A 27,553-nucleotide genomic window follows, 5' to 3' on the forward strand; every position below is an offset into this window, starting at 1 on the left:
GCTGCCTGAGGCGAAAACTGAAACGGCGCCCCCCTTCCCAGTGCCAATTTCTTAACCTAACCCCTTCCCTTCAGCCAATGGCCCTTCGGCTGCCCCCCTCTTGCCCCTACCTGGTGCTGCCTGAGGCGATCGTCTCACCTGGCCTCATTGGTGGTGCGCCCCTGGTCAGTCCTGTCAGAGATACATTATTTTAGAAGGGAGAAAAAATAAAGGATCTGTGTTTTTTTATTTTTCTGCTCTTCTGATGGATCAAAAGAACCTGGCCTTACAAATACTGCTCCCTGTTTTTATTGCATTACTAAGGCTACTTTCACATTCGTGTTTTATGCGGATCCGTCATGGATCGGCAAAAACGCCTCCGTTACAATAATACAACCGCACGCATCCGTCATGAACGGATCCGGTTATGTCTTCTATAACTATGACGGATCCGTCATGAACACCATTGAAAGTCAATGGGGGACGGATCCGTTTTCTATTGTGTCAGAGAAAACTGATCCGTCCCTATTGACTTACGTTGTGTGTCAGGACGGATCCGTTTGGCTCCGCTTCGTCAGGCGGTGTTTTGGTGTCCACCTCCAGAGCGGAATGGTGGCTGATCGGAGGCAAACTGATGCGTTCTGAGCGGATCCTTTTCCATTTAGAATGCATTAGGGCAAAACTGATCCGTTTTGGACTATTTGTCAGAGCCCATCCATGACGGATCTCACAAACGGAAAGCCAAAACGCTAGTGTGAAGGTAGTCTAAACCCTAAGGCCGCTTTCATAGGAGTGATTTTAACGCATTGAACTCACAGCGTGTGTCTGGTGTCTGCGGCAGCTCCCATACTGACCTCCCAGCACTGATGGGGTCACATAGTATTATATTGACTTATGATGCTATGTAACCCTTACAGCTCTGGAATGTATTGTATAACACTGACAGCATTATGCCAGTGTTATACAATACATTCCAGGACTGTAAGTGTTACATAGCATCATAAATCAATATAATGCTATGCGACCCGTCAGTGCTGGGAGGTCAGTATGGAAGCTGCCGCAGACACATGCTGCAAGTCCAATGCGTGGAACTCGCTCGTGTGAAAGGGGCCTAAGGGTACAACCACAAGGCACCAAAGTGCAGCCATATAGTGGCCAAAAACCATGTCAACTGACAATTTTACCGCAAATCGGTGGGAAAACTGCAGCACTATATCATTTCCTTAGCTTTCATTCACTACTATGTAGCAAACTCCACTAGGCAAGTTCTGCAAACCCTGACCAGTTGTGGCCGCCGTAATCTGATCTCAGCCATAGAATAGCTGAGAATAGCCAGAATTTGCCAGCCAGCCTTTCTTGCAAAATCAGCACCGCACCCATACTTGGGTTTTATCTGGTACTGCAGCTCAGCTCCATTGAAGGGGATGAGGATGAGCTATGAAAATGGGTGGCACCATATTTTTGGACTGGTTAATTAATTACTTGCCATTGGGAGATTATGTAAAGAAGAGGATTGCGTCCGTGTAGAAATATACGCGGGATACAATTATTAACAATTATGAAGATTTCCGTAACTTTTTTTTTGCATTGGCCAATAGGCTTGCGTTATCGCATCGTCAGATCTTTTTCATCTTGTCACATCTTGTCTATCTTCTTCAGATTGAGGTATATTCCGTTCACGGAGCGTAAAACTAACTGGGGTTGTGTTAATGGTTCTTTCCCGGGGACTGTGTGCAGTTCAAACCTCTGTAAAGTCAGGGCAATGGCGACTTTCATTTCATTCATCGCAAAATTCTGCCCAATGCAGTTCCTGCGAGAGAGAGAACACACAGTGCGGCTCGTTAAAGAAAAACTGGTGCAAAGAAAAATGGAGTGCCATCCATGCCAACCGGTCCGATCACTTACAGTATATGGGTAACAACCATTTTTTTCCCACTTTTTAGCCTAAATGCCATAGGCAGCAGAGGCGTATGTGTAATGCATTGACCAAAAGTGGCATAGTAAATCGGGATTTGTAAAGTCAATTGATATTTATGATCCTGCACTTGAGTGACATCCTTCTCCCACCATAGCAGCTACTATGCCCATGACATAATGGTGCAGGACACTGCTATATGTGTTCGGAAGTATTTCCAGATGTTTGACACTGCTATATGGGGACTTCCATGTGAGACGCTGCTCTACAGGCACAGCTACAACTAGTCTATGTGTATTGGACTAGTATCCAGTGTTGCCAACCATCCAGAAAATTCTGGACAGTCTGTAAAAATAAGCAACTTTTTTACTGCGTCCATGAAAAAATAAAATATGTCCATGATTCTTTTGATGCTGTTGGTAATATATAATGCTGCCAGTGTTATCCAATACATTCCAGAACTGTAAGGCCTCTTTCACATAGGCGTCCCGGATTTGCTCCGGATGCGTCGCGTGTGCATTGCGGGAAACCCGCGCGAGTGCGCACGCAATTTCAGTCAGTTTTGACTGAGATTGCGTTGCGTGGTTCAGTTTTTTCCGCGCGAGTGCAATGCATTTTGCACGCGCTTGATAAAAAACTGAATGTGGTACCCAGACCCGAACCCGGACTTCTTCACTGAAGTTCAGGTTTGGGTTCGGTGTTCTGTTATAAGGGAAAATAATAGCATTCTTAATACAGAATGCTTACTAAAATGTTGCTTGAGGGGTTAAAAATAAATAAATTAACTCACCTCATCCTCTTGTTTGCGCAGCCGGCATCGTCTTCTTTCTTCATCTTTCAGGACCTACAAAAGGGCCTTTGATGACTTAATCCATGTGGTGAGCGCGGTGACGTCAGCGCAGGTCCTGCTGAATGAAGATAGAAGGATCTTCTATCTTCACTCAGCAGGACCTGCGCTGACGTCACCGCGCTCAGCTCACCATGTGGTCAACGCAATTACGTCATCGAAGGTCCTTTTGCAGGTCCTGAAAGATGAAGAAAGAAGACGATGCCGGCTGCGCAAACAAGAGGATGAGGTGAGTTAATTTATTTATTTTTAACCCCTCAAGCAACATTTTAGTAAGCATTCTGTATTAAGAATGCTTTTATTTTCCCTTATAACCATGTTATAAGGGAAAATAATACAGTAAATTGACTTTTATCAATTTACTAACATCATCTCCTAGCAACCATGCGTGAAAATCGCATTGCATCCGCACTTGCTTGCGGATGCTTGCGATTTTCACGCATCCCCATTCATTTCTATGGGGCCTGTGTTGTGTGAAAAACGCAGAATATAGAACATGCTGTGATTTTCACGCAACGCTCAAGTGATGCGTGAACATCACCGCTCATGTGCACAGCCCCATAGAAATGAATGGGTCCGGATTCAGTGCGAGTGCAATGCGTTCACCTCATGCATTGCACCCGCGCGGAATTCTCGCCCGTGTGAAAGGGACCTAAGGGTTGCATAGCATCATAAATCAATATAATACTATGTGAATCCCATCAGTGCTGGGAGGTCAGGCCGGATGCTGCGATGTGGACTCGCTGCGGGAGGAACGCTCGTCTGCAAGGGGGCATAATCTTTATCATTCATTATGGTTTTCCAATCTGTCTGTAAAAAATGTCGGCTGCCCGTAATTTTGGGATAGGTTGTCCAGAAAAAAGAAAAATTCTGGCAACCCTGCTAGTATGATGCTAATCAGATTGATGTATAGTTTTGTGGGAAAAGACTCTGTATAACTTGTGATCTATTAATTTCAATTAAATCTGTCAGCAGTTTTGACCATGCTAAACTGCTGACAGCACTAAGTAGGGGCTGCGGAGAACAGTATAAACATAGCTTTTGTGGAGCTTTTATTAAAAGGAGTATTGTGAATATGAAGTTTTGTTCTGCCAAAGTCTACTTTAAAAGTCCAGTGGAGGTGGAGCTTCAGTGTAAAGTGCTCTCTGCTCTGAGTCACAGCTGTGCTGGTCTCCTGATTGGATGCTAAAGCTGTCACTTAGAGAACAGGGGAGGGGCTGTGAAATGGCTCATTGCATTGAGAACTTCAAAGTGAAGCTCCACCTCCACTGGACGCAAATTGGTTGTGTCACTTCAGCAAATGCCATTTATAATGTAGAGAAAGTGAATACAAGGCACTTACTAATGTATTGTGATTGTCCATATTGCCTCCTTTGCTGGCTTGATTAATTTTTCCATCACATTATACACTGGTCATTTCCATGGTTATGACCACCCTGAAATTCAGCAGCGGTGGTCGTGCTTAAACACTGTAAGAAAAAGCACCAGCTTTTCTGGTGGCAGGGACCGTGGGATCGCATTTAGGTACGCATGCGCAGCAGCTCCCATTCCAGCTACCTCGTATCTGCGCTGCAGCAGTGGCTGTAACCCCTGGACATGAGCAGTGTATGATGTGATGGAAAAATGAATTAAGCAGCTAAGGGTGCAATATGGACAATCACAATACATTAGTAAGTGCCTTGTATTAACCTTCTCTACATGATAAATGCAATTTGCTGAAGTGACACAACCCCTTTAAAAGGAATATTTAATCTCAGACATTGGTGGCTTATAGCTATGTCACTACGGACCTGTACCTACCTATAGAATGGGACCCCTAAAGTGAACAGTAAATGGTTACTCATGCACAGCCGCCCGCCATTCTTAGTGGAGTTCTGAAAATAGCTGAGCTCAGCTGTTTCTGGCAGTCTCATAAAGGTGAATGGAGTGGCGGTTGCGGTTGGGCGCTGCGCTCTCCATTCCTTTCTAAGGGACTTCCGAAAATAGCTAAGCGCCCTCGCTCGGCTATTTTCAGAACTCCTATACAAGTCCCATCTCTGGGATGTGCACCTGTCTGACACTGGTGACATAACATATGCCACCAATGTCTGAGGTGGCACAATTCCTTTAAAGACTAGAATCTGGCAGAATAAAACTGGATATTCACAGCACTCCTAATGAGAAAAAGTTATTTTTGTGCTGCTGGTCCCGACCTACTGCTGTCAGTAGTTCAGCCTGGTCAGAACTGTGCTTAGGAAACCACTAGGTGTTCCTAATCAGTGATCGACACTCTTTCCTGTATAAGCGTGCATCTGTCAATCACTACATATCAATGTCATGCTGGCAGAACAGCCTGCATGTCCAATGTGACATGTTCCCTGTAAGTACTATATGGACTTTTTTTTTTTTTTGTAGACCCATTGTCATGCCTATTCTTGTCCATTTTGCTGACAACAATAGGACATGTTCTATCGTTTTTGCGGAGCTGCGGAACAGACATACGGATGCAGACTAATGTTGAGTGAATCAAAGTCCACAAAGTGGACTTCGATCCGAATTTCAGGGAAAATTTGATTTTCCGTGAAGCTGAATTTCCTTGTGCTTCATGGTACTGAATCGATTTTCAAAACAAATTAAAAAAAAATAACTCTTAGCTCATCCATTTGCTCGCAACGGGCCAGCTGCCATCTTGCTTGAAGACCTCGGGCGAAATCCCGTGCGCAGTGACATACGACGTCACCACGCCGGCCGACGTGATGATGTCATCAAAGGACGCGCGAGATTTTGTGCTAGATCTCAATCAAGATGGTGGCGGCCGGTCCATCGTGAGAAAAAATGGATGAGGTATGATTTAATATTTATTTATTTTTCACCTATGAACGCGGCATCTGAGGGGTACAATGACGGGGGCGGCATCTGTCATTGCGCCCACTACTTACAAAGAAAGTATTTAGTCACAAAGCGAATTTTTTTAAAATTAGGCGAAGCAGCCGAATCAAATTTTGAATACAGTTTTGCTCATCTCTAATGCAGACAGCATGGTCAGGGTGGAGAGACATAGGAATTGCAAATCTGCTTTCCCTTCCCTATAATGTATAAAGAATAATAATACTATAAAAGATGTCGCTCTGATGGTAGAAAGTGCTTTACCTTCCTCCGGCAGAGAAGGGCAGGAAGGCATGGGGGTGCCTATTGGAGGTATTTTCTGGAGAAAACCTAAGGGGGTCGAAAACCTAAACAGAAATAAAAATGAGTAAACTTAGTTACAGTACACTTCCTCCTTTATAAGGGTAACTGTAATACAATACAATGAATATTCGAGCTCCTGAATGTCCACGTTTTTCCGCACTTGATGGGACATTATAATACTTTGCAATTTATTTGGAAAATAACACATTTTGTGCCATTTCTGTTGAATAAAATATTAGAAATTTGATTCATACCATAATTTGTTGCAAGGTCATGTATTTTCACACCTTGGCCTCTGGGGGGCAGTGTTCATGCTGAGCCTATTATTGGCATATTGGCCAAATTTTGGAGGTCCTCTATATGAGGAGTGGTAGCTGCAGGCAGTCCCGTTCTGGTGGACGCAATCCTTCCTTATATTACATAGACGGGCATTCATCTGAATGTCCACCATGTAATACTATAGGGAAAGCAATGAATGAACCGTACACTTACCTCTGGATTCTCCCAGACACTGGAGCAGCGGTTTATGGCATAAATACTGATGAGAACGTCAGCACCTGCAAAGAAAGTACAAAGACAGTTCACACGGGCATCATGTATCTCTAAGGTTTGTGCATGGAAATCATTTTACTATTGCATTTGGGAGATGTTGGATCAGAGAAATGTCAATGTCACTGACCTTTGGGCAGCCTGCGGCCATCACAGAAGGTGATTGGTTCTTTAAGTTCACGAGCCACCCCTGGTACGGGCGGGTAGAGGCGCATGCTCTCCTTAATACACATGGTGGTGTAGGGCAGCTTACTCAGGTCCTCCCTGGCATCATAAAAGCAAAAACATTGATGATCTATTCCACCAAAAACTGCATATACGGTATATATATATATATATATATATCTACATGATGCGCCTTGCTAAGCTGTGCTGAGTGTTGGACCCCCACCGATCTGATACTGATGACTAGTGATGAACAAAGTATCCGAAGTGGACTTCGATCCGAATTTCAAAGAAAATTTGATTAGCTTGTGCTTCATGGTAATGAATCAAGTTTCCTTGAAATGGCGGTTAAAAAAAAAATCACACTCACCTCATCCGTTTCAGCACGAAGAGGCCGCTGTGGCCAATCTTGATTGAAGATCCCTGGCGTGGTGACGTATGACTTCACCACGCCAGCCAGCATGATGAGGTCATCACGCGCGGGATCCTCAATCTCGTTGGCCGCGGCGGCCTCTTTGCGCTCAAATTAAGGTCTTTTTTTCACTGATTAACCCCTGAAAAGCCCCAATTTCTTATCAATGACGGGAAGGGGGGGGGGGGGCAGCGCAATCGTCATTCCAGGTCATTGGCTCACAAATGCTCAAAGAAATGCTTTGTCAAATTTGTGAAGCAGCCAAATCAAAGTTTTCCAAACCTCGCTCATCTCTACTGATAACCTTGGTCTCCAATACCTACAACCCAGGCAAGCCCTTTAAGGGTTAAATGAGGGTTAAAAATTGAATGGTCCTGTAGCACACCATGTTCTCACCATTCTACTGTTCTCCTCTTCTCCAGAACTTTTCCGATCTCCTCCCGGCATTTCTCCTGATGCTCAGGGTATTTAGCCAAGCAGTATAATATCCAGGAGACGCCACTGGCTGTTGTATCGTGCCCTTCAAACATGAACGTGTCCACCTCAGCCTGCAGATCTTCATCAGATAGACCCTGACCATTTTCATCCTGTAAAATAATGATGCTATAAACTGGATTAAACAATAAAAGGAGAAGGAGCGCCTCATCGAGCAGTAACGTTCCTGCTTGAACATAATGCCATGAAAAGTATTAAATTAGGTGCTCACGTTAGTTGTGCTGATAGGCGCTATTCTCTTAGAGCCTGAAAATGAGAGGTGATACGGGTCCGCTGCAGTCCAGGGCAACCTCTGGAAGACCTTCCAGCAATGAATTTGAGTGGAAAAGAAGTGTCTGCACTGGTACCCAAACATCCAAAGAGACGCAGGATAATATCTGCTTCTTTATTACAATGTTATAACGCGTTTCAGGATGTACATTCACCCTTTCTTCAGACAATAAACAGATTTCCACTCAAATTCAATAATGCAATAAGGACATAGCATCGATAAGGTACTTACAAGGTTCAGTGCTGATCAACCATCTTTCTAGTTTAGGAAGATGTTACAACAAGTAGTCACTGAAGGTGACCTGGGCTCCCAAGCATTAGAGGTCATCATGGGCTCCTTACTAACCACTATAATTATGATAAAGCTAATAATGATATATTTTCCCCACCTTAGCACAGAGGAGAATATCGAGGAAATCCAAGTGTCGTTTCTTCTGGATCTTCTCCAGCTCTGTATCTTCCTTGAGGGACTGTTTCCTCTCTTTAATTACTTTACCTGAGAGTCGTAGAAGAAAGGAATAATTTAAGGACCACGAGAAGTAATTACCCAGGAGACCCTGGTGACTTCTAATCACCATCCATTATCTATCATATTAGAGGGCATCAGACTCACCTGTGTGTTCATGCGCTACTCTCAGTGCTCTTCGAAAACGGAATCCATGAGGGCTCAGGTAAAAGATGAGGTCATTATGATAGGGTAAACAGACAAATCTGAAGTCCACCAGGTAGGAGAGATCATAAACAGCTTTGATGTAAGCGCTCTCACTGAGAGGAAAAAACAGACAGTGAGTTTGAGTGCACCCTAATATAATCAAGCGTTCTCTGAGAGGTTGCCCTAAAGAGTTTTTTTTTTTTTTTTTTACTGTCACCATGTGTGAGGAATATGGATTAATATTTACTGTCAGACATGTCCTCACACCCCCATTTGCTGACAGATAGCGGAGGTAGTGAACTCCACAGGAGGGCCCTGCTTCAAAGCCCCAGCCCTGATTGTCATCTGATGCACCTCTTGGCATGTTCAGTGTACATGCAAAATTAGTTTCCACCCCCCCAGCTATCTGAGTGTCAGTTGGCAAGGAAGAAAACCCCCAGGGGGTCCAGGCTTCAAGGAGAAGGTCACACCTCACATCCACCAGTTTGGAGCCAAGCTGAATCCTGCAGGAAAACCCCCAGCATGGGGTATCCGCCCTTGCCCAGGATCAATGAGACCTCCCAGACATGTTGGCACCTACCTTTCATAAGGAATTATAAACCGCCTGGCCATCGCAGGCGCAAACCGGATACATATTTGTGTCCCGGTGGCCACGAGGTGCGTTCCCATGGTCTTTGTTTAATGGGACGAGGTCAGGGTAGGGAGATATCCATATCTCCCCATAGAAACCACATAACGGTACCAGGTTTGGGCTCTACTTGTAGCCGGAACCCAGGCAGGTCCATTGGTCCCAGAACCATCTCCCTGTGACCCTCTGGTCTGGAGCTATGAACCCTAAAGGGTTTTGTGGGTCATTTGCTGCCAGCCCAGAAGAGGGGGAGTGGACCCCTCCCTGAGGCCGGAAGGGGAGGGGCTGGCTACAGGTTAAAAGTAAGCTATACTAACCTCAGGTTGGTAACTTCAGGTTGGTATAGCTTACACACACCTCCTGTCCACGTGGGCACAGAGAGGCAACAAGCTGAGAGAGCCTTTTCACTGCCGCAGTGAAACAGCGCCTCCTCAGCCCGTATCTGCCACCAGTTCTCGTTTGATATAAGCCCGGTCCGCTAAAGGGATTATATAGGGTCAGAAACCAACCCGCGGTAGCTTATGACTAGGCCAAAACACGGACGTGGGGATTCGTGATCGAGATACAAGATAGCACAAGATTAAATTATAGATTTAATCGCCGTATGGGCACACTAGATCTAACACAATATACACAGACAATATATACAGTGGTCTGAGGTTACAGATACAGGTTATATGGTTACAACAGGGTTAAGCAGTGTAAAAGTCAGTTACCGGGTAAGATGAAAGTTTCTTTGAGATGTTCTTTGCTGGAGTCCACATGAAGGGCCGTGATCTCAGCTATTTCCTGGGTCCCTCTAAACACATTTGTAGGATGTGACCCCTCTTCAGAGAAAGACCGCCTACTTGCTGGCACCAGACTTTTAACCTGTAGCCAGCCCCTCCCCTCCCGGCCTCAGGGAGGGGTCCACTCCCCCTCTTCTGGGCTGGCAGCAAATGACCCACAAAACCCTTTAGGGTTAATAGCTCCAGACCAGAGGGTCACAGGGAGATGGTTCTGGGACCAATGGACCTGCCTGGGTTCCGGCTACAAGTAGAGCCCAAACCTGGTACCGTTATGTGGTTTCTATGGAGAGATATGGCTATCTCCCTACCCTGACCTCGTCCCATTAAACAAAGACCATGGGAACGTACCTCGTGGCCACCGGGACACAAATATGTATCCGGTTTGCGACACTCAGATAGCTGGGGGGGGGGGGAAACTAATTTTGCATGTACACTGAACATGCCAAGAGGTGCATCAGATGACAATCAGGGCTGGGGCTTTGAAGCAGGGCCCTCCTGTGGAGTTCACTACCTCCGCTATCTGTCAGCAAATGGGGGTGTGAGGACATGGCTGACAGTAAATATTAATCCATATTCCTCACACCATGTTATATGAGGACATTAACTACAATGGATTTTTTCGGCCAATTCATTGGTCACCATCAATGGTCCTTCAGCTTACCAGCCATTGACCTTAATAGGTTCTCCAAGACTGGAAAACCCTTCTTATTTGTGCAGGCAGGGAGCGGGGTTTTGAAAAAAAAAAGTCTCCCCTGTCACCGGCAGGGGTTTCTGCTCTGAATTCCCTATTCCTCCACTTCTGGTCCCCGCTGGACCGGATATGTGATAGGCCATCTACATGGACATCAACGTTGCCAGCAAATCAATGTCCTCATCGGTCACATGCTTTGCCTGCACAAATTACCGGTGGTGCAATTGATTGGTCGGCAGTGGTGACAGAAATGTAGACAGCATGTCACACTTCTAGTTCAGAAGAAACCTGAGAAGGAGGAGAAAGGAGCATAGCACTGGAATCGAAGTGCCAGCGACAGGTGAGTCTTTTTTTTAACCCTTGCACTTTGCCTGTTCATATGAGAAGAGTTTTTTGCTCCCCTGCTTTAACCACCTCCGGACCGCCTAACGCAGATTCGCGTTCCGGAGGTGGCAGCGCTGCGCACAATCACGCATATACGCGTCATCTCGCGAGACGCGAGATTTCCTGTGAACGCGCGCACACAGGCGCGCGCGCTCACAGGAACGGAAGGTAAGAGAGTTGATCTCCAGCCTGCCAGCGGCGATCGTTCGCTGGCAGGCTGGAGATGTGTTTTTTTTAACCCCTAACAGGTATATTAGACGCTGTTTTGATAACAGCGTCTAATATACCTGCTACCTGGTCCTCTGGTGGTCCCCTTTGTTTGGATCGACCACCAGAGGACACAGGTAGCTCAGTAATATGTTGCACCAAGCACCACTACACTACACCCCCCCCCCTGTCACTTATTAACCCCTTATTCACCCTTGATCACCCCTGATCACCCCTGATCACCCCATATAGACTCCCTGATCACCCCCCTGTCATTGATTACCCCCCTGTCATTGATAACCCCCTGTAAGGCTGCATTCAGAGGTCCGTATGAATTTTACGGATCCACTGATAGATGGATTGGATCCGCAAAACACATACGGACGTCTGAATGCAGCCTTACAGGGGAGTGATCAATGACGGAGGTGATCACCCCATATAGACTCCCTGATCACCCCCCTGTCATTGATAACCCCCTGTAAGGCTCCATTCAGAGGTCCGTATGAATTTTACGGATCCACTGATAGATGGATTGGATCCGCAAAACACATACGGACGTCTGAATGCAGCCTTACAGGGGAGTGATCAATGACGGAGGTGATCCCCCCATATAGACTCCCTGATCACCCCCCTGTCATTGATAACCCCCTGTAAAGCTCCATTCAGATGTCCGCATGATTTTTACGGATCCACTGATAGATGGATCGGATCCGCAAAACGCATACGGACGTCTGAATGGAGCCTTACAGGGGCGTGATCAATGACTGTGGTGATCACCCCATATAGACTCCCTGATCACCCCCCTGTCATTGATTACCCCCCTGTCATTGATTACCCCCCTGTCATTGATCAACCCCCTGTAAAGCTCCATTCAGATGTCCGCATGATTTTTACAGATCCACTGATAGATGGATCGGATCCGCAAAACGCATACGGACGTCTGAATGGAGCCTTACAGGGGGGGTGATCACCCCATATAGACTCCCTGATCACCCCCCTGTCATTGATTACCCCCCTGTCATTGATCACCCCCCTGTCAGGCTGCATTCAGATGTCCGTATGATTTTTAAGGATCCACGGATACATGGATTGGATCCGCAAAACACATACGGACATCTGAATGGAGCCTTACAGGGGAGTGATCAATGACAGGGGGGTGATCACCCCATATAGACTCCCTGATCACCCCCCTGTCATTGATCATCCCCCTGTCATTGATCACCCCCCCTGTCATTGATCACCCCCCTGTCATTGATCACCCCCCTGTCATTGATCACCCCTCTGTAAGGCTCCATTCAGACATTTTTTTGGCCCAAGTTAGCGGAATTATTATTATTTTTTCTTACAAAGTCTCATATTCCACTAACTTGTGTCAAAAAATAAAATCTCACATGAACTCACCATACCCCTCACGGAATCCAAATGCGTAAAAATTTTTAGACATTTATATTCCAGACTTCTTCTCACGCTTTAGGGCCCCTAGAATGCCAGGGCAGTATAAATACCCCACATGTGACCCCATTTCGGAAAGAAGACACCCCCAGGTATTCCGTGAGGGGCATATTGAGTCCATGAAAGATTGAAATTTTTGTCCCAAGTTAGCGGAAAGGGAGACTTTGTGAGAAAAAAATAAAAAATATCAATTTCCGCTAACTTGTGCCAAAAAAAATAAATTTCTATGAACTCGCCATGCCCCTCATTGAATACCTTGGGGTGTCTTCTTTCCAAAATGGGGTCACATGTGGGGTATTTATACTGCCCTGGCATTCTAGGGGCCCCAAAGCGTGAGAAGAAGTCTGGTATCCAAATGTCTAAAAATACCCTCCTAAAAGGAATTTGGGCACCTTTGCCCACCTAGGCTGCAAAAAAGTGTCACACATCTGGTATCGCCGTACTCAGGAGAAGTTGGGGAATGTGTTTTGGGGTGTCATTTTACATATACCCATGCTGGGTGAGAGAAATATCTTGGTCAAATGCCAACTTTGTATAAAAAAAATGGTAAAAGTTGTCTTTTGCCAAGATATTTCTCTCACCCAGCATGGGTATATGTAAAATGACACCCCAAAACACATTCCCCAACTTCTCCTGAATACGGCGATACCACATGTGTGACACTTTTTTGCAGCCTAGGTGGGCAAAGGGGCCCATATTCCAAAGAGCACCTTTAGGATTTCACAGGTCATTTACCTACTTACCACACATTAGGGCCCCTGGAAAATGCCAGGGCAGTATAACTACCCCACAAGTGACCCCATTTTGGAAAGAAGACACCCCAAGGTATTCCGTAAGGGGCATGGCGAGTTCCTAGAATTTTTTATTTTTTGTCACAAGTTAGTGGAAAATGATGATTTTTTTTATTTTTTATTTTTCTTACAAAGTCTCATATTCCACTAACTTGTGACAAAAAATAAAAAATTCTAGGAACTCGCCATGCCCCTCACGGAATACCTTGGGGTGTCTTCTTTCCAAAATGGGGTCACTTGTTGGGTAGTTATATTGCCCTGGCATTCTAGGGGCCCAAATGTGTGGTAAGGAGTTTGAAATCAAATTCTGTAAAAAATGGCCAGTGAAATCCGAAAGGTGCTCTTTGGAATATGGGCCCCTTTGCCCACCTAGGCTGCAAAAAAGTGTCACACATCTGGTATCTCCGTATTCAGGAGAAGTTGGGGAATGTGTTTTGGGGTGTCATTTTACATATACCCATGCTGGGTGAGAGAAATATCTTGGCAAATGACAACTTTTACCATTTTTTTATACAAAGTTGGCATTTGACCAAGATATTTATCTCACCCAGCATGGGTATATGTAAAATGACACCCCAAAACACATTCCCCAACTTCTCCTGAATACGGAGATACCACATGTGTGACACTTTTTTGCAGCCTAGGTGGGCAAAGGGGCCCATATTCCAAAGAGCACCTTTAGGATTTCACAGGTCATTTACCTACTTACCACACATTAGGGCCCCTGGAAAATGCCAGGGCAGTATAACTACCCCACAAGTGACCCCATTTTGGAAAGAAGACACCCCAAGGTATTCCGTGAGGGGCATGGCGAGTTCCTAGAATTTTTTATTTATTGTCACAAGTTAGTGGAATATAAGACTTTGTAAGAAAAAAAAAAAAAATCATAATTTTCCACTAACTTGTGACAAAAAATAAAAAATTCTAGGAACTCGCCATGCCCCTCACGGAATACCTTGGGGTGTCTTCTTTCCAAAATGGGGTCACTTGTGGGGTAGTTATACTGCCCTGGCATTCTAGGGGCCCAAATGTGTGGTAAGGAGTTTGATATCAAATTCTGTAAAAAATGACCAGTGAAATCCGAAAGGTGCTCTTTGGAATATGGGCCCCTTTGCCCACCTAGGCTGCAAAAAAGTGTCACACATCTGGTATCTCCATATTCAGGAGAAGTTGGGGAATGTGTTTTGGGGTGTCATTTTACATATACCCATGCTGGGTGAGATAAATATCTTGGTCAAATGCCAACTTTGTATAAAAAAATGGTAAAAGTTGTCTTTTGCCAAGATATTTCTCTCACCCAGCATGGGTATATGTAAAATGACACCCCAAAACACATTCCCCAACTTCTCCTGAATACGGAGATACCAGATGTGTGACATTTTTTTGCAGCCTAGGTGGGCAAAGGGGCCCATATTCCAAAGAGCACCTTTCGGATTTCACTGGCCATTTTTTACAGAATTTGATTTCAAACTCCTTACCACACATTTGGGCCCCTAGAATGCCAGGGCAGTATAACTACCCCACAATTGACCCCATTTTGGAAAGAAGACACCCCAAGGTATTCCGTGAGGGGCATGGCGAGTTCCTAGAATTTTTTATTTTTTGTCACAAGTTAGTGGAATATGAGACTTTGTAAGAAAAAAAAAAATCAAAAAAAAAATCATCATTTTCCGCTAACTTGTGACAAAAAATAAAAAGTTCTATGAACTCACTATGCCCATCAGCGAATACCTTAGGGTGTCTACTTTCCGAAATGGGGTCATTTGTGGGGTGTTTGTACTGTCTGGGCATTGTAGAACCTCAGGAAACATGACAGGTGCTCAGAAAGTCAGAGCTGCTGCAAAAAGCGGAAATTCACATTTTTGTACCATAGTTTGTAAACGCTATAACTTTTACCCAAACCATTTTTTTTTTACCCAAACATTTTTTTTTATCAAAGACATGTAGAACAATAAATTTAGAGCAAAATTTATATATGGATGTCGTTTTTTTTGCAAAATTTTACAACTGAAAGTGAAAAATGTCATTTTTTTGCAAAAAAATCGTTAAATTTCGATTAATAACAAAAAAAGTAAAAATGTCAGCAGCAATGAAATACCACCAAATGAAAGCTCTATTAGTGAGAAGAAAAGGAGGTAAAATTAATTTGGGTGGTAAGTTGCATGACCGAGCAATAAACGGTGAAAGTAGTGTAGGTCAGAAGTGTAAAAAGTGGCCTGGTCTTTCAGGGTGTTTAAGCACTGGGGGCTGAGGTGGTTATAGGGGTTGTACAGAAAAAAAACATTGAGGCCAGTGATTGGCTGCAGTGGTCACATGTTGATGATGTGATATCATCGCTGCAGCCAGGTACACAAAGTAGGGAGAACCAGAGCAGAAGGCACTCGATCTAATAGGTAAATAATGTTGCTTTTACTATTTGATTGCTTTTCCCTCCTTTGCCCTGTGTAAGTAATATAAATGGAAAGTTTTACAACTTTCTAATATACTTTTGGGGTGGATCTCTCAAGGGATTTCCACCACTTTTATTACCTAAAAAAGTTTAAAATTATGGCGGACACCATATTTGTGGAGGGCTGGGGGCTAGTCAGCCCCCAATACATTTACTATAACCTACTCATAGATTGTAGCTCATATCGATGCTAGCTCATAGCTGGCGTAGATTTTATTTTCTGGCACACAGTCTAGAAAAGGGCACAGCAAAGCTATAAAGACGAGTCAGAACTTTGGACTTGAGCTACTTTCACACTAGCGTTAAAGTTTTCTGGTATTGAGTTCCGTCCTAGGGGCTCAATACAGGAAAAAAGCGCTTCAGTTTTGTCCTAATGCATTCTGAATGGAAAGCAATCCGTTCAGTATGCATCCGGATGTCTTCCGTTCCGTCCCTTTTACTGTATTTGGCCGGAGAAAATACCGCAGCATGCTGCGGTATTTTCTCCGGCCAAAATTCTGGAACACTTGCCGGCATTAATTTCCATTGAAATGTATTAATGCCGGATCCGGTACCAAGTGTTTAGGAAATTGCCGCATTGACGGATCCGGTTTTCCGGTCTGCGCAGACGCAGACCTTTAAAAATGTGGGAAAAAAATATACCGGATCCGTTATTCCGGATGACACTGGAGAGACGGATCTGGCAATGCATTTGTCAGACGGATCCGCATGCAGATCCAGAAACAAATGATCTCCGTTTGCATATGGATTTCCGGATCCGGCAGGCAGTTTCCGGGAACTGAACTGCCTGCCGGATTCTTCTAATGCTAGTGTGAAAGTACCCTAAGGCTACTTTCACACTGGCATTTACTCGTTCTGGCAGGGGAATCCGTACTACAGTGTAGATGCATGTGCTGCCGGAAGTCCACCCAGCCTCATTCACTATAATGGGGAGCGGCGTAGATCCGGCCGCAGCACTGCAAATATGCCAAGAGGCGGCCGGACAAAAACCGCTGCCGGAACGAGTAAACGCCAGTGTGAAATCGGCTTATGTGTTTCAGTTTCTATCATTTTCAAGATGTGGTGTGTATTTGCTTTCAATGAATGAGAATACTTTTCTTTACATTCAAAGGCAGTAAACCTGTCCATAGGTAGTCCTGCTCTCAGTTGAAAGCTAGATACAATTGTATCCAGTCCAGACAATGCTCTGTGAGCTATACAGTCTGATACATTGTAGCAGACATCTGGAGAGATACAGTACGTGCAGCCCATTCTCTACACATCTACAGATGATGAAAATCCCTCGGCTCTGCCCATCAATAAGTCTTTTTCTGATTTTCTTTGGTCCCACCTGCAAGAAGCATGGGTTTAACAAATATCCCGGTATTACATCCCAGGTATTACTGGCAATCAGGGTCGGACTGGCCCACCAGAGTATCCTCCCGGAGGTCCCAAGCTCTGACAATAATGGACCCCTAATAACAAAGGGCCCTTAAGGTCCTATATACATAGAGGGTGGACCTCAGATTCATTTCCTATGGTGGGCCCAAGGAACTTCAGTCCGTCGCTGACAGCAATCTTCGCGGACCCTTTTCTCTATAAATTACCTGTCCATCTGGCAGTTGCTCTGGTAGCTGAAGGCGCATTTCATGATGGTGTCCAGGGTCATGAGGCTGACGTGATGGAAAAGCTCCACAGGGTTATCTTTGGGGACCAGACGTTCCCATTTGTCCTAAAACAATGAGAAGATATTAGGATTGCAGAACTGAAGACAATGGAGGAGATGCTCCAGCCCCTCCACTCTGCCCGATGTTTGGGTCTTAGGAACGCTTATTTGCCATAATCTTCCCATTTAAAGGTGCCACTGATTACCAGATGAACGCGCAAAACGCTCAGTCATCGTACAATACAATTGTTAGTGCCGTCACCTAAATTATAATTTGTTGGCAGCAGATTGTTCTGTCTGAACATCCTTAGCTGTATGAGATGATGGCATTAGCGATCACTCCTCCCTATACTGTGGAGGAGACTGTGGCCTGTAAATGCATCATCACCAAGCGGGCGATTGTCGGGAAGGAACAATCGCTTGCTCCATCAGGCCATGTAAACTAAAATACATTGGAGTAAGATAAGTAAAGTTTCCTAATAAACTAGGTCCGTTTTGCCTGTCCTTGCACTGGAAATCAAATTCTATGCTTGCTCATAAATCTGGCTTCAATATTATTTGTGTGAATTTCTCATGAGGCCCACCGCTTTCCATAAATCCCTGCCCCATCATTTTCACACCCATTTTGAAATGCAGAAAGAGACTTAGGGAGAGTTCACATCTCCGTTTTATTTTTGGTACTTCTGATCCGTCAAAAAAAATAAAAAACAACAACAAAAAAAAACATAAGGACTCCTTCACACAAACATAAGGGCTCCATGCCCGGGCTGCGGACCGCAAATAGTGGTCTGCAATGCAAGGGCGCTGGCCGTACGAATCCCATATTGCTGTGCAGATCCATTGACTTGAATGGGTCCACGATCTGCAAGATAAGGCAAAAGATAGGACATGTCCTATCTTTTGCGGTGCAGAGTCACGGACACGAAATCCCACGGAATTGGCCCTAAATAATGCACAGGATCTTTTTTTTTTTTTACAGGATCCTGTTTTTGGATCAGAAAGACGGAAAATAAAATGTGAACACTCCCTAAAAAGTTTTTTTACACCATGAAATTGACCCAAATAGGTGAAATTCCCCCAAATCTTCTCTGTACTTTTTATATGTATATAGTTTTATAATTACCAGCATGACCGTGACGCAGTCGGACATCAGCTTGACATACGGCTTCAGAACATCATAATGAAATCCCGGGGTCAGCAGCCGGCGGTGTTGAAACCACTTCTGTCCTGATAACACCAGCAACCCCTTCCCTAAAAGAAAAATGCTTTCCATCAGGATTTGGAGTATGAATTTAACTTAACGCCTCTTTCACGCGTCAGTGACTTATGGACATGTGCTGTTCGTAGTCTCCACAGACCGCCAATGCACCAATTGACTTTAAAGGGGTTGTGTCACTTCAGTAAATGGCATTTATCATGTAGAGAAAATTAATACAAGGCACTTACTAATGTATTGTGATTGTCCATATTGCCTCCTTTGCTGGCTGGATTCATTTTTCCATCACATTATACACTGCTCGTTTCCATGGTTACAGACCACCCTGCCATCCATCCGTGGTGGTCGTGATTACACACTATAGGCAAAAGCGTTAGGCACCGTGGGAGACCACATAAGCTAGTGCTTTTTCCTATATTGTGCAAGCACCGACCACCACTGATGGATGGCAGGGTGGTCTGTAACCATGGAAACGAGCAGTGTATAATGTGATGGAAAAATGAATCCAGCCAGCAAAGGAAGCAATATGGAGAATCCCAGTACATTAGTAAGTGCCTTGTATTAACTTTCTCTACATGATAAATGCCATTTACTGAAGTGAGACGACCCCTTTAATGTGTGCATTCAAACATCAGTAGTTTTCCACGGACCGTTGCTCTGTGGTGACACCATGGAGCACGCCCTATTTTTGTCCATGATGACAGATTCCTCTCGCACATTAGAGACTATGGGCCCATGAACAGGTAGGAGATGGGCTGGAAGCCAATTTTGAATAGTGTACATGGAATATGATTAACTAGTGTTGGGCGCGAATATTCGAATCGTGAATATTAATCGCGAATATCGGCACTTCGAGAATTCGTGAATATTTAGAATATAGTGATATATATTCGTTTTTTCGAATATTCTAGTTTTTTTTTCATCTGAACCCATGATCCCTCCCTGCTTCTTGCTTGTGGGCCAATGAGAAGGCTGCAATGTCTTTGTCTGAGCTTAGCAACATCCCTAGCAACCAATAGGAAAGCTGCCTGCCCCTTACTATATAAGAACCTCCCCAGCAGCCATTTTTTTGCAGTTTTTTAAAGTTCTGAGAGAGAGAGCAGTGACATTGCTGTGCTCTGTGCTTTCCACTCATTACATTAGATAGTTAGATAGCTTATATATATAATACAGATAGTTAGTGGGAGATAGTCAGTGTAGGTTATATCCTGATATAGTGGAGCTGATAGGTTCCAGTGCAGGGTGTTAGGTAGTGTGATAGGTTCTGCTGTCCATACATACATGCTACAGACATAGTGCTGTGATGTCACAACAATACTTAGTGCACCAATCACTAATATGTAGTCAGACCTGCTAAAATATGAAGTTTCACGTATTGCGCCAAAATATTCGCATCATTAGTGCCAATTAGCGCAATCGTGGATACATTGGAGCGCTCTATCTGCATATAAAGCCATTTTTACTGTTCTGCCGTGCCGACCATTTTCTCCAGTCTCAGGAAACTGCTAGCAGCTTGAAAAATGTGGCAAAAGTGATCCACGCCTGTATTGTGGCGCGCATTACGCGAATATTACATTGCCGATTTTCTGAATCAAGAAAATAATCGCGAATTCTAGAATTTGCAAATATATGATGAATATTCTACAAAATATTAGCAAAATATCACAAATTCGAATATTGCCCCTGCTGCTCACCATCACTATGATTGACACACCGAGGGCAAAAAATGGTCACACTGACCAAACACGTATCCATCACAGACATCTTCCACTGACCATTTTGTCATGGATATCATAATAGGCATGGATGTGTGAAAGAATAAATAGCAATTTTTTAAGGCATTCCATATTTCCTAAAACTATGGGTACTGATATGGAGCTACACAGATCTGTTGAGGGATTGCAGCTCTGAAGGTGGCAGAATTGTGAATACAGCTCTGGATTATAATACAGGCTATAATTCTGGATCAGTCCTAGATGCCTTGTAGTTACCTTACTGTTAGGCCTCATGCACACGGCCGTTGTTTTGGTCCGTTTCCAAGCCGCCGTTTTGGCGGCTCGGATGCGGCCCCATTGACTTCAATGGCGCCGCAAAAGATGCGGACAGCACTCCGTGTGCTGTCCGCATCCGTTGCTCCGTTCCGTGGCCCCGCTAAAAAAATATAACATGTCCTATTCTTGTCCGCGCTTTGCGGATCAAGAATAGGCATTTATATTGAAAGGCTGTCCTTGCCGTTCCGCACGGACGCCATCAGTGTTTTGCGGATCTGCGATTTGCGGACTGCAAAACACACCACGGTCGTGTGCATGAGGCCTTAAGCAGACATTGGACTATTTATGCCAATATCATGGCTGGAAGTAATGTAATGGAGTTCATAGACATGAAGCCTGTCACTAGAGGTTGCTGACATCAGCACCGTTTATCTACAGACATGTTTAGTGTTCCAAATGACATACCAATCCATGGAGTAATAAAGTAGTATCCAAAATTATCCTTTGGATCTGGAGAAGAAGAAGATATTACATTACCACATTCAGTATTTTATATGTTCAAGGAAGATAAATGCTTCACAGTGATCCAGTAATGGATAAACCTGACATATTGGAAAGTTTTAAAGGGGTATTCCATCCAAAAACATTTATCACACAAGCAATCAGGCCTGAACCCATCTGGTATTTATAACTGATGAGAAGGACACAGCTATTATTATTACTTACCAATAATAAGATAATACATACATATCTCTTCACATTATTACTTGCATTTAAAATGGAGTGAAGCAAATAGTCTTCATTTTAAAAAAAAGTATGAGGCCTCTTTCACACGGACGTCGCGTGTGAGGGCTGGATAGGATGCAGGTGTGTTGCGGGAAAATGCGTGATTTTTCAGCGTGAGTGCAAAGCGTTGTTTTAATGCGTTTTGCAAGCGCGTGAGAAAAATCGGCATGTTTGGTACCCAGACCCGAACCCGGACTTCTTCACAGAAGTTCGGGTTTGGGATCAGTGTTGTGTAAATTTTATTATTTTAATATGGTTATAAGGGGAAATAATAGCATTCTTAATACAGAATGCTAAGTAAATTAGGGATGGAGGGGTTAAAAACTAAAACATTAAACAATTAAACTCACCTCATCCACTTGTTCGCGCAGCCCGACTTCTCTTTTTTATTCTTCTTTGATGACCTGGGAGGAAAAGGACCTTTAATGACGTCACTGCGCTCATCACACGGTCCATCACCATGGTGATGGATCATGTGATGAGCGCGGAGCCATCACATGGCCCATCACCATGGTGATGGACCATGTGATGAGCGCAGTGATGTCACCAAAGGTCTTTTTCCTCCCAGGTCATAAAAGAAGAAGAAAGAAGAGAAGCCGGGCTGCGCGAACAAGTTGATGATGTGAGTTAAATTTTGTATTTATTTTTTAACCACTACATCTCTAAGTTACTCAGCATTCTGTTACTCAGCATTCTGTATTAGGAATGCTATTATTTTCCCTTATAACCATGTTATAAGGGAATATAATAAAGATCGGGTCCCCATCCCGATCGTCTCTTAGCAACCGTGCGGGAAAATCGCACTTGCTTGCGGATGCTTACGATTTTCACTCAGCCCCATTCACTTCTATGGGGCCTGCGTTATGTGAAAAACGCACAATATAGAGATTGCTGCGATTTTTACGCAACGCACAAGTGATGCGTGAAAATCACCGCTCATGTGCACAGCCCCATAGAAATGAATGGGTCCGGATTCAGTGCGGGTGCAATGCGTTCACCTCCCGCATTGCACCCGCATGGAAAACTCGCCCGTGTGAAAGGGGCCTAATTGTGTCTCCATAGTAACAGACTACAAACAAATCCTGTGTAGTCCGATCCTGCATCTTCCATCAGTCCTTTACATTTGCTAATGTGATGGATAGGTTAGTAATAATTTGGGAACTGCAGGTTCAGACTACACAGGGATATTTGCAGTCTGTTACTCTGGAAACACATACAGTACAGACCAAAAGTTTGGACACACCTTCTCATTGAAAGAGTTTTCTTTATTTTCATGACTATGAAGGCATCAAAACTATGAATTAACACATGTGGAATTATATACATAACAAACAAGTGGGAAACAACTGAAAATATGTCATATTCTAGGTTCTTCAAAGTAGCCACCTTTTGCTTTGATTACTGCTTTGCACACTCTTGGCATTCTCTTGATGAGCTTCAAGAGGTAGTTCCCTGAAATGGTCTTCCAACAGTCTTGAAGGAGTTCCCAGAGATGCTTAGCACTTGTTGGCCCTTTTGCCTTCACTCTGCGGTCCAGCTCACCCCAAACCATCTCGATTGGGTTCAGGTCCGGTGACTGTGGAGGCCAGGTCATCTGGTGCAGCACCCCATCACTCTCCTTCATGGTCAAATAGCCCATACTTTCAAAGTTTTCCCAATTTTTCGGCTGACTGACTGACCTTCATTTCTTAAAGTAATGATGGCCACTCGTTTTTCTTTACTTAGCTGCTTTTTTCTTGCCATAATACAAATTCTAACAGTCTATTCAGTAGGACTATCAGCTGTGTATCCACCTGACTTCTCCTCAACGCAACTGATTGTCCCAACCCCATTTATAAGGCAAGAAATCCCACTTATTAAACCTGACAGGGCACACCTGTGAAGTGAAAACCATTTCAGGGGACTACCTCTTGAAGCTCATCAAGAGAATGCCAAGAGTGTGCAAAGCAGTAATCAAAGCAAAAGGTGGCTACTTTGAAGAACCTAGAATATGACATATTTTCAGTTGTTTCCCACTTGTTTTTTATGTATATAATTCCACATGTGTTAATTCATAGTTTTGATGCCTTCAGTGTGAATCTACAATTTTCATAGTCATGAAAATAAAGAAAACCCTTTGAATGAGAAGGTGTGTCCAAACTTTTGGTCTGTACTGTAGGTCTGCATAGCAGCTGAGAACAAAAGGACTGCTTCCAAAGTTCTTTCAGTTTTCCTTTTAGATGAACCAAATGGTGAAAGGTGGCCCTTTCCTTTGACTTGAGCAGAAGCACTAGATAGGTAATGCAGGTATTGGCCTCATTGTGAGATTCATAATACATGATCACCAAGGACTGTGCCACAAAGATATGAGTTATAAATGCTCATCTTTTATTTGCTCCTCAAGCAATGTGGCTCAGTTTGCTATAAATCAATAAAAGTATAATAAAATACATCAGAAGGGTCATGCACCCATAGTCTTACCCTGTCTGGACAGGATGGCCTTTGCATAATCTGGGTGGCATATAGTCAGTGATGCAAAGAAATTTCCCAGCCACAATGGATAGGCGTACGGGTATTGTTCAGCGTAACGAAGTATAACGTCCAGGTCCTTGCCGTCCCCATGGAACTAAGGATGAAATAAAGAGTTTCAAATCGGCAAATATACACGTAAAGCTTTGTTCACATCTGCAAAGTCTGTTCCTCTGCCGGAGTTCACCATTTCCAGCATAACCAGATAGGGCCGTGTATCACCAAATTCCCATTTACTACAATGCGATCCAATGGGGATCCGGCCACTTTCGGGCATAAATGCAGTTTTTCAGCCGAGCAGAAGAGTCGTGCATGCAAGACCTTTTGTCAAGTTGAAAGCCAACCTTTCAACTTGGCTGGATCCCCACTGGATCCTATTGTAGTCAATGGGGATCAGGCAGTGCATGGCCCTATCCAGCTACGCCGTCTGTTCCTCTGATGGATCAGGCTGCCGAAGTTCACATTGCAGATGTGAATGTAGCCTAAGGTAGGAGTTTTTATGAAAGTAAAAAAAAAAAGTTTGCTTTCTCCCGGAAACAGTGCCACCCTGTCTGTAGGCTGTATGTAGTATTGCAGCTTAGCCTCGTGTTCTCCAACCAAGGCATAGCTGGGGTATCCAGGTTGAGGCACCAACAAGCACCTCTGCCTTGTCTAACACTGTGGACAAGACATGAGCACAGAAGGTGGCCAACGTGGTCAGATGATCAGACATCACAAGGGAAGACCCCCTTAACTGACACTACCCCCAATACTTTTGCTATACATAGGACTGGATTCCAGCTCTGGGAGACAAACTTTACCTGGCCCTCCTAATTGCAGCAACATACAGTATAGGAGGTTACCCCACATGTGGCCTTATTCACTAATATCAACTGGAGTTCTGGAGACAGCCAAGCTGGCGACTCGGGAGCAAGCATGCAACACCTCTTCTCTGTTGGATAGGGTCACTAAACAACCATCAGGGAATACTTTTTTTTCTGGGAATTGGTGGTGTCAGAGGCTGAGAGTACTGGATAATAGTGACTGCCAAGGGAGGAACTAGAAAATGCTGAACCCCACTGGAAGAATTGCTTGGACAGGTTAGGTGGAGTTGGAGGCCCCTAAGGTTGTAGAGGCCCTTGGACACACAATCGAATTGTCCACCCTAGAATTTAGCTATGACAGTAGACAACGTTCTTTCATTCCTTCCACCAAGGCAGTCAATGTAGTGACCTAGGGGCGAAATCAATGGGATTTTTGTAAAAAAAACAAATAATAAAAAGAAAAATAAGGAACAGTTGAAGGCACAATCAAGAAAAGATAAGTCTTCAAAATAAACTAAAAGTAGGTGAAAGTGGAAAAAAAACCCATTTTATTAAGTGCTTTACAACCCACAACACAGACATATTATGAGGATGAAAACATCCTAAGAGCCATAAAAAGAGCTCAAAGTCCAGATCTAAAGATTCAGTATAAAGGCCATATTGCACTCATAGATGTCTAAGGGTCTAGGTCAGAGGCGTAACTACCATAGCGGCAGACCATGCGACTGCTATGGGGCCCAGGGCAGGAGGGGGCCCAGTTGGGATCATCCCCTCTTCTACTGGGGGTGAAAACTTAGTCTGGACTCTACCCTCTAAAGCAGGGATCAGCAACCTTTGGCACTCCAGCTGTTGTGAAACTACAACTCCCAGCATGCTCCTTCCACTTGTGTGGGAGTTTAGAGAACAGCCAAGCAAGTGTGCATGATGGGAGATGTAGTTTCACAAACACCTGGAGTGCCGGAGGTTGCTGACCCCTGATCTAAAGGCAGTAAAAAAAAAATGGCCCAAGGGTCATTAAAAAAGGGTTTAGGCAAAAACTCTTCTGTCCTGTGTGGGGGGCCGGGTTTGATCCTTGCTATGGGGCCCTTACTTCTCTATGTACGCCCCTGGCCTATGTATATGTCATCTTTGGAAATCCTGTTTTTATTAAAGAGGTTGTCTGGGCTTTTAAGAAAATGTAAAAAAACAAAACATTATTCCGAAAATCCCCCATAACTGCAGCATTGCCCGTCTGGTGGTCCCTGCCGATCCTGCATTCACATGACTGCTGCAGCCAATCACTGGCCTCAGTGGTGATCCTTGTATTTATAGTACATGACTGCTGAGGCCAGTGATTGAGACCATCAGGAACTACCGTAGTGGCAGCGCTGGAGTGGCGGGGGATTCTTTTATTTTATACCATTCACTTTTATTAGCCAACCCTTCAAACAGTATCTAATGATGTAAATCACATGATGTCCCGCTGCTTGAATTCATAATTCATTGTGATCAATGCAGGGGAACAAAGCACACGTCCAATTTCCCCACAGCGCCTCCACAGGTGAAATTACCCATTACGCTGTTCTAATGGTCTTTCAGTAAAATGCATTGTGGTATTGGGTCCTCCAAAGCAAGGGACACTATTTATAGATGCTGTCCCCTCTGGCTGTTAGATGAGGACCTGAATGGCGGACCTCCCTCTAATAGGGTATAGGAAAATGGATTTACAGAACTTTTTTTATTTTTTGAAAGTGTATAATTAGTGAGTGCTTGCGAAGGACCCAGGAGAGTCCCGTAGCATATGCAGGAACAAAGCTAGAATTGGCACTAATATCGTGTTTATCAGGATTATCTCTCCGATTACTCCCAGCGCTGACCGGAAAAATATTTGAAAATTGCTTAAAGGGGAAATGCAGTTTTTAAGGAAAATTCATACAACCCGGATGGTAGTTTTCAGATTACCGAAAATATTTGTTTTACTAAACCAGGACTTTTCAAAGCAAAGGACCCCCTTGGCGTTCAGTCCGTCACTGGGATCTCTGGAAAAGTGTCCACAATGAGGACTGCAGGCTGACCCTACAATTAAGATATTGCATAGACCCCCCCAACATCCTGACAACAATGAAGGGTCTTAGGCCTCATGCACACGACCTTTGTTGTGGTCCGCATTTTATGCGGCTCGAGTGCGGACTCATTCACTTCAATGAGGCCGCAAAATATAGCATGTCCTATTCTTATCCGTTTTGCGGTAAAGAATAGGCATTTCTACAATGGGCCGCCCGTTCCGTTCTGCAAATTGCGGACCGCAAAAAACGGCACGGTCGTGTGCATGAGGCCTTACACTGTAGAAAATAAAAGGACATGCGACAATGAAAAGAAGCAAGGTACAGAGTCCGTACTGATAAGGGAACAATTGGTACGTGCTGATATTTTCAGTAAAGTAGCTCCAAATGTGAACCCGTAACAGTGCAGAACCCTCTACATGGCACACCTCAGTCTTACCTCATGGGCATTGCCGAACAGCCAGTGACGCTTGGGACCTTCAAATGGGCTGTAGGCTTTAAGAAGCTGCCTCCTCTTCAGGTAGAGCTTCCAGGCTTTCACCAGCACATACAGGAGGCAGAGCCAGACCGCCCAGGACCACACACTCAGTGAGAACAGCCCAAAGAATACAGGGGGTGACATGTCCAGGACGCAGCCTGAGCTCTGCTACATATGTCAGGATTGTCACACTGGAGGAAGATCCAGGCGGGTTCACAGGACATTGCACAGAGGAGGAGGAG

General features: G+C 44.4%; 1 pseudogene; it reads right to left on the reverse strand.

Moving 5' to 3' along the window:
• Window positions 1-1,336: 1,336 nt before the first annotated feature.
• Window positions 1,337-27,553, reverse strand: LOC120979038 (annotated as a pseudogene).

Source organism: Bufo bufo, chromosome 9, assembly GCF_905171765.1.
Source record: "Bufo bufo chromosome 9, aBufBuf1.1, whole genome shotgun sequence".
Classification (NCBI taxonomy): domain Eukaryota; kingdom Metazoa; phylum Chordata; class Amphibia; order Anura; family Bufonidae; genus Bufo; species Bufo bufo.